General features: G+C 36.1%; 1 protein-coding gene across 8 annotated transcripts in view; it reads right to left on the bottom strand.

Annotated features, from left to right (window-relative positions):
• The window catches only part of SYNJ2BP (synaptojanin 2 binding protein), a 59127-nt gene that overhangs the window by 17758 nt on the left and 29347 nt on the right, over positions 1 to 12022 (bottom strand). The gene's annotated exons all lie outside the window — the stretch shown is intronic.

Here is a 12022-nt window from a genome sequence, read left to right as displayed (position 1 = left end):
ATCACCAAATTCACTCTTCTTTCCTTTTATGCCTCAAGTACAAATAACCACATCCTTGGGTACAGTGATTGCCAAGTTTTATTCACTATAGATAACTGATAACCTATTGATTAGCAACTACCCATTTCCCCCTTTTCCTAGCCCCCGGCAATTACCATTCTACACTTCAATGTGTGATTATTTTAAACAAGGATAAAATTTCAGTTATGCAAGATGGAAGTTATGGAAATCTGATGTACAACATTGTGCCTTATAGATAACAACAGCCTTATTAGACACGTAAGAATCTGTTGAGAGCAGATCTTATTTAAGTGTTCTTACCACAATAAAATAAAAGTGAATTAAAAAAAGAACGAAAATTGACTACCAAGGTAATTTTTCCATGGACCAAACACTAAGTTGTGGGAAGGACTTCATTTTACAAAACCATTTATAAAGGGATTTCATCTATGCAATGAAAAGAAATGAAAGAAAAGGTAACTTCCCTAGGGCTTTCTTTATGTCAGGTACTGTAGAATTCAAAGCCACAGTGCAAAGAGAAAGGAGACAGTTAGGAAACAATTGAAAAACAAATATCTGGTGGCACAATCGGAAAAAATAGCCATAATCAGTAGCCTTCTACTGGTTTCAATAGAAAACAGATACTTTAAAAGGAGAGAGGAAAGCTTATAAGTGAACCTCACAGTATTAACATAAGCACTAGCGAATCGATCTATGATTTAATGAAACACGTGGCCAAAGAAGGAAGCAACAGGAAATGTCTAATTGAAATATCATACCTCGTATACAGTGTACTTATAGCTAGAGAATGAAAAGAAGAATACATAATAGAAAGAACTTCCACTGGAAGATGACTATTTCAACTTCTTTAAAGGGCGGGGTATGAAAATTTTATGTTACTAAATGGTTTCCCTCAGAAAAATCTTAATTTGAATCATATTGGGTGGGAGGTATTGGAAAGGGGATGAGAGATAGTTAATTTAGATCAGATGGAAAGGTAGGTGGACCTTGATTATAAAAGGCTTTGAAATAACTTTAAGACTGTGACAGGTTTGAGCAAGGTGGTTGAGGCCAACCAGCCTCTTTCACTACTGGAAAAAACTATCTGGAGAAAATCTTTCAATGAAATCCAACATCCTCACCAAACACTAAAGCTGCCTCTGGGGATCCTGGGAACAGGAAGTATGTGTTAAGCAGCTGAATGCAATACAGTAATTAGGAAGAAAAGGGACTCTGCTACTGGTTATTTAAAGCTACAGAACAGTGATTGAAAAAGGAGAGTGGATGGTGACCTAAATTGGAACGAAATCCAAAACAGAGGGGCTATGTGTATACGTATAGCTGATTCATTTTGCTGTACAGGAGAAACTAACACAGCATTGTAAAGCAACTATTCTCCAATAAAAATTTTTTTAAAAAAAGTAGAGTGGAAAAATATCTTACCAAAATTTTCTATAAACAAACAACTGTAGTCTACTCCCCCCATCCCATTATATAGGCATGTTTATAACCATGCTTATTGCTACTTCAATTGTAAATGAACCACACCAATTAATATGAGAACTTCTGGACTGACATGAAGTCCCTTTCCACAATTACAACATTTACAAACTGAACTTATCTATAATTTGAAGCATCGCTGCAATAAATAGGAGTCGCCGAAGAACTGAGTAGCAATACTACCAGTTTAAACCTGGGCCCCATGGATACCTAGTAATCCTCAGTCCACTTATTCATTAAAAATTATTGATCATTTACTGTGTGTCAGGCACTGCATTATATTCTGAGGAAAACATAAAGCTAAACTGGACAGTCCCTGCTTTAACAACAAATAGAAATTTATCCTTTTTCCTGTCCTTTTAGATTCTGCAGTAAAGTCAGAAGACCTGGCCACAAATTCAACTCCATAACTTACCTGGTATGCGGACTAAAACAAGTCAGTGTATCTCTGATCCTCAGCTTCTTCTTCTGTAACATAAGGATTATAAATTCTGTCTTCTCTACCTCAAAAGGTAGTTGTTAGCATCCAATAACATAAAATCTGAAAAAATCCTTTATAAACTATGTAGTGGTTGCTATACAGAGTAGCTGCACTAAGAGTAGTTGTCAATAAACTAGTAATGCCTGCGACAACCCCAAACTAGATAGTCTGATGGAGAAAGGATGAATAAATATAAAGTACAAATGTGAAAAGTCTTGAAATATAGGAAGACAGAGATTAAAAAGTCTACCCATCTATTAATAAGACAAGAATGGATTGGAACTCAAACTTATTGAAATTAAGGGTGTCTCTTACTGTGACCCACACATCTCCCTCATGAGTAGTTTCTAGCAATGGTGGTATTTAAAATATGCAGTAACCAGGCCAGCACATGCACCAACAAGATGCTAGCTGGAAACAACCAGTAGGGGAAGGGCTATCCCAGTATATAACTGCTGATTATTGGCTACGTCCTAGGAAAATCTTCTATAAATAGGGTGGATCACATATCTTGGTTTGTCTGGGAGTCTTGATTTACACCTGTTGTCTCTAATTAAAATAGTCCCCTTCAATGTCAAAAGCATCTCAGTTTGGACCAATGTGATCATCCTATCAAGGGTAATGTAAGAATATGTTCATTGCCGCATGTTTTGTGGTATTGAGGAACTGATGGTAATTTAGGTGTTCATCCTTTGGGGCAGGGGTCCCCAACCCCCAGGCCACGGACTTGTAGTGGTCCATGGTCTGTTAGGAAACGGGCCACACAGCAGGAGGTGAGCGGCGGGCAAGCGAGCAAAGCTTCATCTGCCGCTCCCCATCACTTGCGTTAACACCTGAACCATCCCCCTCCCCCCCGCACCATCTGTGGAAAAATTGTCTTCCACGAAACCGGTCCCTGGTGCCAAAAAGGTGGAGGATCACTGCTTTGGGGAACAGGTAACTGAGAGATAATTAAAATTCAGAAGCACTGAATAATCATACACAAAGTAACAGAGTTTTAAAATGTAATGTTGATATTAATAGTATAAAGTCTTCTTAAAAACACATTCATGCAGAACAATATTAGCTATTTACAAAAATGCATGCATATTTAAGGGCATGTAAAGACACATTATCTGTAAGGGAAGGATACAGGGTGAGGTTTAGGGATGAAAGTTAAAAATAAAACCAAAGAGGGACCTTGCATGTACTGATAAGGACAATGTATTATGAAGCTGAAGAGTATAAATAATTCAGTTCTTGGCATCTACTGTCCAAAAGGGGTTGAAGGGAGAGGAAGAAAGAAAAAGACAGGGACTCAATAGACTTTTAAAAAAACTGAGTGAATGAAAATGTACTCCCTGGTGAACCCTGGTTATAATGTGCCAATAAATTTTTTAAATGTGGCAAGATTAAAATGGATTGCTTGGCGTCTAATTTGGAAGAGAAGTCTAAACACAAAAAAGTAGAGATGGCATAAGAATGACACCATCATAGTACTGGGAGAGAAAGAAAATGTGCCTAGTATTAAGAGCCCTGTAAAATTAAACAAGACATGCCGTCTTGTGGACTCCTCCTGTCTCCAGGTCTGGATCTTGAGCTTGTTTACAAATAAGAGCAGCAACAGCAGCAGCAACAACTAATATTTATTAAGTGTTTAATATGTACCAGGTACTATGCTAGGTACTCTATGTACATTATCTCATTTAGTCTTCTCAACAAACACATGAAGTGTTTATCACTCACATTTTACAGGTGAATTTAAAACGTGAGGCAGGAAGAGATTAAGTAACTTTATAAAAGGTCACACAGTTAACTCTTTGCAAAGCCCAGACACTAAGTTAGGATGTTTGATTGCTAAGTGTAAGTTTTAAACCATTTTGCTATACTGTATCTTTGTAGAAAATATGAAAAACTGCTTTAGAAAAAAAGTCTGCAAAGTCAACTTGTTTTGGGGCTGGCTTGAAGAAGCAATGTTGGGATAATGGTTGTAGAACAGTCCTCAGGGATAATATATTCCAGAGGAAGAACTGGTCATTCTGGAGTTCTGTCACCTTAGTCAGGGTCCCTACTGCTTACTATCATGATAGAGAAGGAAAAATCCTTCATTTCCTTCAGATTCTTCTCTTTAAAATCTAAAGGTCGGGCTTCCCTGGTGGCGCAGTGGTTGAGAGTCCGCCTGCCGATGCAGGGGTCACGGGTGCAGGGTGCCCTGGTCCGGGAAGATCCCACATGCCGCGGAGCAACTAAGCCCGTGAGCCATGGCCGCTAGGCCTGCGCGTCCGGAGCCTGTGCTCCGCAGCGGGAGAGGCCACAGCAGTGAGAGGCCCGCATACCGCAAAAAAAAAAACAAAACTAAAGGTTATAAAGTAAAAGAGCAGTGTTTCACAATCTGTTATTCTGGAAAAAATAATTCATTAAAATGAAACAAAACAGTCCATTAACCCCAATGATGATAGCCACTGTTAAGTTATGAACACTAGATTGACAAACACTCTACTTTCCCCCTATCTACGTGCAGGGTTTTTCTATCCCAAGATAATCTCACTAATTTTCCCTAGACACCAGTCAAGCTCTATTGGTCACACAACCCACTATTCATCTAATCATTTTGTGGTAAAATATATGTAACACAAAATCAAGCACCACTGGACAAACAACTTACTATTTGTTTAGAGGTAAAATATATGCAACATAATATTTAACACTTTAACCATTTTAAAGTGTATGATTCAGTGGCATTAAGTACATTAACAATGTTGTGCAACCATCACCACTATCCATATCCAGAACTTTTTCATCATATCAAATAGAAATTCTATATACATTAAACAATAACTCCTCACTCCTCCATCCCCCAGCCCCTGGTAACCTCTATTATACTTTCTGTCGCTACCTCATATAATTGGAATTATAAAATATTTGTTCTTTGTGTCTTGCTTATTTCACTTAGCATAATGTCTTCCAGGTTCATCCATGTTGTAACAGGTATCAGAATTTCATTCCTTTTAAAGGCTGAATAATATTTCATTGCATGTACATACTACATTTTGTTCAGTCAACTGTCAATGGACATTTGGTTGTTTCAACATTTTTGCTATTGTGAATAATGCTGCTATGAACATTGGTGTACAAGTGTCTGAGTTCCTGTTTTCAATTCTTTTTGGTATATATCTGGAATTGAATTGCTGGATCACATGGTAATTCTATGTTTAACAATTTGAAGAACTGCCCAACTGTTTTCTACAGCAGCTGTACCACGTTTTAAATTCCAAAAAGCATTGCCCAAGGTTCCAATTTCTCCACATCCTCATCAATGTTTGTCATCTTCATTTTTGGAGGGTTTGGGGATAGTAGTCATTCTGATGAATGTGAAGCAGTATCTCACTGTGGTTTTGATTTGGATTTCCCGAAGGCTAGTGATGTTGAACATCTTTATATGAGCTTATTGCCCATTTATATATTTTTGAAGAAATGTCTCTTCAAATTCTTCGCTTATTTTTGAATCCGGTTGTTTTGTTGTTGTTGTTGTTGAGTTGTAAGAGTTCTTTATATATTCTGGGTGTTAATCCATTATCAGATATATGGTTTGCAAATATCTTCTCCCATTCTATGGGTTATCTTTAACTCTCTTTATAGTCTCTTTTGAGTCATAAATTATTAATTTTGGTAAAACCCAATTAATCTTTTTTCTTTTGTGCCTGTGCATTTGGTATCAAATAGAAAAAATCATCACTGAATCCAATGTCATGAAAAAATTCCCCTATCTTTTCTTCTAAGAGTTTTAATCTTAGCTCTCATATTCAGGTGTTTGATGCATTTTTAGTTAATTTTTGTATATGATGTAGGGCAAGGATCTAAATTCATTCTTTTCCATGTGGATATCCAGTTTTCCCAATAGCATTTGTTGAAAAGACTGTCTTTCCCCTCACTGAATGGTCTTGGTACCCTTTCAAAACTCATTTGGCCATATATGAGAGGGCTTATTTCTGGGCTCTCTATTCTGTTCCACAGCTCTATATATCTGTCCTTATGTCAGTACCACACTGTTTTGAGTACTGCAGTTTGTACAAGTTTTGAAATCAGGATGTTGTGAGTCCCTCAACTTTGTTGTTTGTTTTCAAGATTACTCTGGCTATTAGGGAGTCCTTTGAGATTTCATATGAGTTTTAGGATGGGGTTGTCTATTTCTGCCAAAAGGCAGATGAGATTTTGATAGACTGCACTGAATCTGTAGATCGCTTTGGATAGTCCTGTCACCTTGACAATATTAACTCTTCTAATCCATGAACGTGGAATGTATTCCCACTTATTCATGCCTTTAATTTCTTTCAGCCAAATTTTGTAGTTTTCAATGTACAAGTTTTGATCTCCTTGGTTACATTTATTTATGAGTATTTTATTATTTTTGATGCTATTGTAAGTGGAAATGTTTACTTAACATCCTTTTCAGATTGCTCGTGTATAGAAACTCAACTAATTTTACGTGTTGATTTTGTATCTTGCAACTTTGCTAAGTTTATTATTAATTCTAAGTTTTTTTGGTGGAACCTTTAGAGTTTTCTACATATAAGATTGTATCATTTGTGAACAGAGACCGTTTACGTCTTCCTTTCCAATTTATATACCTTTGATTTCTTTTTCTTGCCTAACTGTTCTGGATAGAATTTCCAACACTATGTTGAATAGAAGTGGTGAAAGCAAGCATACTTGTCTTGTTCCTGATCTTAGAAGAAAAGCTTTCAATCCTACATCATTGACTATGACGTACCCATATATGGATTCTTCATATATGATCTTTATCACGTTGAGGAAGTTCCTTCTATTCCTAGTTTACTGAGTGTTTAACATGGAAAGGTGTTGAATTTTCTCAAATCCTTTTTCTGTATATTGAGATGATCATGTGGGCTTTTTTCCCTTCATTCTATTAATATGTTGCATCACATCAAGCAGTTTTCTTATACTGAACCATCTTTGCACTCTTGGAATAAACTGCACTTTGTCATGGTATATAATCCTCTTAATAGGCTGCTGAATTAAAACCATGTAGCTCTATGATCACCATAGCTTTCTGTGTGGAGACAATTTCTAAATCACCACCATAGGGAGTAAGACCCAAATAGAATCTAGCAGCTTCACTGGTTGGAGGAAATGGAGATCAGAGTTTGGGGAGGGTGAGGTTGCTAGAAGTTGCAGGGCAAAGTTCTGGAAAGGAGGAAGTTAGACAAAAAAAAAAAAAAAAGAGCTCCAGGTATTTGCATGAGGCTTTCCAAGAGGCCATGTATACATTGAGTGGAACTCCACAAGGCTAGACAAATAAAAACTAGTAAGTTATAGGCTGAACAATTCTCAGAGTTCACGCAAGGCAGGGAAACTTTCAAATTTTGACCAACCAGAATCGAAATCCTCAGTGAGTCACTAGGAAATTCAGTGGAGACCCACTTAGAACATTTGGAAGGCTCAACTATCGCTGAATTGACTGTTACTTTCGACTTACCCTAGAAAAGCTTGCAAACAGGTCTAAAGAGGTGAAACTGACCTGCAAGTTACTTAACTGCCTACCAAAACAAATTCAACAATGTAATATTAAAAATATTAATGTAAGAAAACAAAATGCAGACACTGAACAATGTAACAATCACAATATCCAGAATCTAATTTAAAAAATTTTAACATGCTAAGAAGCAAGAAAACATGACCTAGAATCAAGAAAAAAACTGGTCAATAGAAACAACCAGAAATAATAGAGGATGAAACTAGCAGACAAGGATATTTAAAAGGCTATTATAACTATGTGGAAATAATTAAAGGAAGTCAAACATAATGAGAAAATGGAAGTTTTTCCCCCAGTCTTGAAGTTGACTTCATTTTGAGCTGATTTTTGTGCATGGTGTAAGACAGTAGGCCAGTTGCATTCGGCTGTCCAGTTTTTCCAACATCATTTATTGAAGATACTATCCTTCCTCCATTGTATATGCTTAGCTCCTTTGTCATAAATTAATTGACCATATATGCATGGGTTTATTTCTGGGCTCTCTATCCTGTTCTACTGATGAAAATGGAAGATTTTTTTAGGAAAATGAAACTTATATGTTTGAAAACTAGAATATCTGAAAGGAAAAATACACTAGATGTGAGTAACAACAGGATACCACAGAATAAAAGATAAGTGAGAAGACATAATAGGGAAACCACAGTAACACGTGGGATGACAGGACATGGTTTAATATATATGTAATTAGAATTCCAGAAGGAGAGGAAAAATGTCTGAAGAAAATAACTGGCTCAAATTTGATGAAAATATAAACAAACAGATCCAAGAAGCTCAACAAACCCCAATCAGGATAAATACAAAAAAAAAACCCCACAGTAACACATATCATAATCACATTGCTCAAAACCATGTATAAAGAGAAAATCTTAAAAGTAGTTCACAGGGAAAAAGGACACCTTAAGTACAAAGGAGTAAAGATAAGAATGACAACAGATTTATCCTCAGAAACTATGCAAGCCATAAGTCAATGAAGCACCATCTTTAAACTGCTAACAGAAAAATACAAGTTAACTTATAATTCTATTTCCAGTGAATACAGCCTTCAAAAAGTAAGGCAAAATAAACACTTTGTCAGCAAAACAAAAGCTGACAGAATGTGTCTTAAGCAGATTTACATTATGATAAATATTAAAGGAAATTCTTCAGGCAAAAACAAAATACTGAATGGAAACTTGGATCTCTATGAAGGAATGAATACCACCAGAAATCATAAATACATGGGTAAATGCAACTTAAAATAAAAAGAATGAACATAGATATACTAAGCAGCTGGACTGACCGTATTAATAAAAAGTAAACTTTGGAAAACTGAATATTACAAGGGATAAAAAGGGGCATTTCCTAATAAAAAAGGAGTCAATTCATAAGAAGACGAAACACTAGATATGAATGTACCCAATAACAGAATTTGAGTATCAATGAAACAAAAACTGAAATGAGAAAAAGGCAAGTCAAAAAGGACTATTGTAGATCTCAACATTTCTTCCTCAGTAATTGATAGAACAAGTAAACAGAAAAGTCAGTAAAAATATAGAACACTTGAACAACATTAAGAATGAACTTGACCTAATTTACATTTACAGAACAACATACTCAGCAACTATAAAATAAGCATTCTTTTGTAGTGCAATGGGAATGTTCACAAGGATTGATGGTAGGTGTGGAGAGCGCCATGCCCGTTAAGGGTATTCGGCCTGGAGGAGCATGAACAATTGAGCACAGCCTCCCAAAATAGAGGCAGGCATTCATGCATGCCTCAATAAGGTTGAGCCTACGCTCTTGGGACTTCTCCACCCATGTTTTCCCCGAGGTGATCAGTGCATGACGAGTGCAGGTGAAGCCCATTCTGGACGGATGAAAGCCCCTTTTTGCTAATGTTTATCACAAGGTCAAGAACAATATGCCCAGTCATAACAGAAACTTTGGGTACAAACAGAGAAGATAAAAATATTGTTATCAAGAAGTTAGCAGGATGAAGGACAGACTGATCCCAAAAGGAAGAAACTAACCTAATCTTAAACAGAACCTAGTGTGCCTTAACTCCCTGAACTTCCTGTATCTGCATATTATAAAAGCTGTGCATATAAACAATAAAATCGACACTTGTTTGCAATGGCTCCTGGTGTCCCTCCCGTCCTCATTCTTTCCTCTTAAACTTTCTCTTCATCCCCTTGCCGCCTGGATTCGAGCCCTTGATCGTGCTGGCAGCAACAGGTAGGTCAAGAAAGTAAGTCTCAATAAATTTCAAGACAGAAATGAATTAGAAATCAACAAAAAAGAACTATTAGTCTTCTTGGGCTGACATAACAAAATACCACAGACTGAGTGACTTAACAGAAATTCTGTTCTGGAGGCTAAGGAAGTCCAAGATCAAAGTACCAGCAAGACAGATTTCATTCTAAGGTCTCTTCTCTTAACTTGTAGGTGGCCACCATCTTGCTCTCTGGTCCTATGACTGCTTTCTTATACACAAAGAGAGAGTGAGCTCTCTGGGTCTCTTTCTATAAGGACACTAATTCTATAGGATCAGGGCCCCATCATCGTAACTTCATTTAACCCTAATTACTTCAGTTAAGGCCCTGTCTCCAAATACAGTCACATTAGAGATTAGGGCTTCAACATGTGAATTTTGAAGGGACACAAACATTGTCCTCAACAATAAGATATCTAAAAAATCCCTAAACGTTTGGAAAACAAATAACCTATGAGTTAAAGATGAAATTATAAGGGAAAATAGAAAACATTTTAGTTGAATGACAAATCAAAATATATTAAAAATTGTGGGAAACAATAAAAAACTAAATAAATGAAGATACACCATGTCCTAGACTAGACGTCTTAGTACTTTTAAGATACAATTCTCTCTAAATCAAAATGGATTTTTATTTATTTATTTATATTTTTTTATTGAAGTATAGTTCATTTACAATGTTGTGTTAATTTCTGCTGTACAGTAAAGTGATTCAGTTATATATATATATATATATATACATTCTTTTTCATATTCTTTTCCATTATGGTTTATCACAGGATATTGAATATAGTTCCCTGTGCTACACAGTGGGATCTTGTTGTTCATCCATTCTGTGTATAACAGTTTGCATCTGCTAATCCCAAACTCACAATCTATCCCTCCCCTCCCCTCCCTCCCCCTTGGCAACCACAAGTCTGTTCTCTATGTCTGAGTCTGCTTCTGTTTCATAGATAAGTTCATTTGTGTCATATTTTAGTTTCCACATATAAGTGATAGCATATGGTATTTGCCTCTTTCTGACTTCACTTAGTATGATAATTTCTAGATCCATCCATGGTGCTGCAAATGGCATTATTTCATAAAATGGATAATTCTAATGTAATCCCAGTCAAAATCCAAGAGAGATATATTTGTAGAAACTGACAAGCTCGTTCTAAAATTTACATGGAAATTAATATTCTGGGGTGGTTTTTTTTGAAACTTATATTATTAAAGTTCTAGAATAGTGAAAACATTTTGAAAAGAAACAAATAAAATTGGAAGACACACTTTATTTCAAGGTTTACTATAAAGCTACATTTGTCAACATACTATGGTATTTGTATAGAGAAAGACAGGCTAATGGAATCAAATTGAGATCAATATTGGGCCCACATATAAATGGTCAACTGATTTTTGATACAGATAATAATGTATTTCAATGGTGAAAGGATAATGTTTTCAATAAGTGTTGGGACAACTGTATATCTATATGAGATAGAGATAAAAATGAATTTTAATGATTAACCTCAAACACATGCAAAATAAATTAATTTGAAATGTATCTTAAAACTAAATGTAGGGCTTCCCTGGTGGCGCAGTGGTTGAGAATCCGCCTGCCGATGCAGGAGACACGGGTTCGTGCCCTGGTCCGGGAAGATCCCACATGCCGCGGAGCAACTAAGCCCGTGAGCCATGGCCGCTGAGCCTGTGCGTCCGGAGCCTGTGCTCCGCAACGGGAGAGGCCACAACAGTGAGAGGCCCGCATACCGCAAAAAAAAAAAAAAAAAAAAAAAAAAAACTAAATGTAAAAGTTAATCTATAACATTTCTATTAGAAAATATAGAAGATGTTCTTTACCTTGGGGTACTTAAGATTTTTTAGACATTACACAAATAGCACAACCATAAAAGAAATTTTTAAAAAACTTGACAAACTGTTCTTCATAAAACTTAAAGCCTTCTACTCTTCAAAACACAAACCCTACTTCCAAAAAGGAAAGGCAAGCCAAACCAAAAGAAAATATCTGCAACACATATACATGACAAAGGACTTGTGCCCAGAATATACAAAGAACTCTTACAATCCAATAATAAGAAAACAAGCAATCCAATAAAAATGGGTAAATGACTTAAACAAATACTTCAGAATATATATGAATGGCCAATAAACATATAAAAATATGCTCATCATCATTAGTTATCTGGGAAATGCAAATAAAAAACCACTTCACAACCCCTACAATGGCTAAAATGAAAAGGAATGCTAATATCAA

Source organism: Kogia breviceps, chromosome 3 (assembly GCF_026419965.1).
Source record: "Kogia breviceps isolate mKogBre1 chromosome 3, mKogBre1 haplotype 1, whole genome shotgun sequence".
NCBI lineage: Eukaryota > Metazoa > Chordata > Mammalia > Artiodactyla > Physeteridae > Kogia > Kogia breviceps.
The sequence above is the reverse complement of the archived record's forward strand: the minus strand, read 5'-3'. Positions and strand labels throughout refer to the sequence as shown.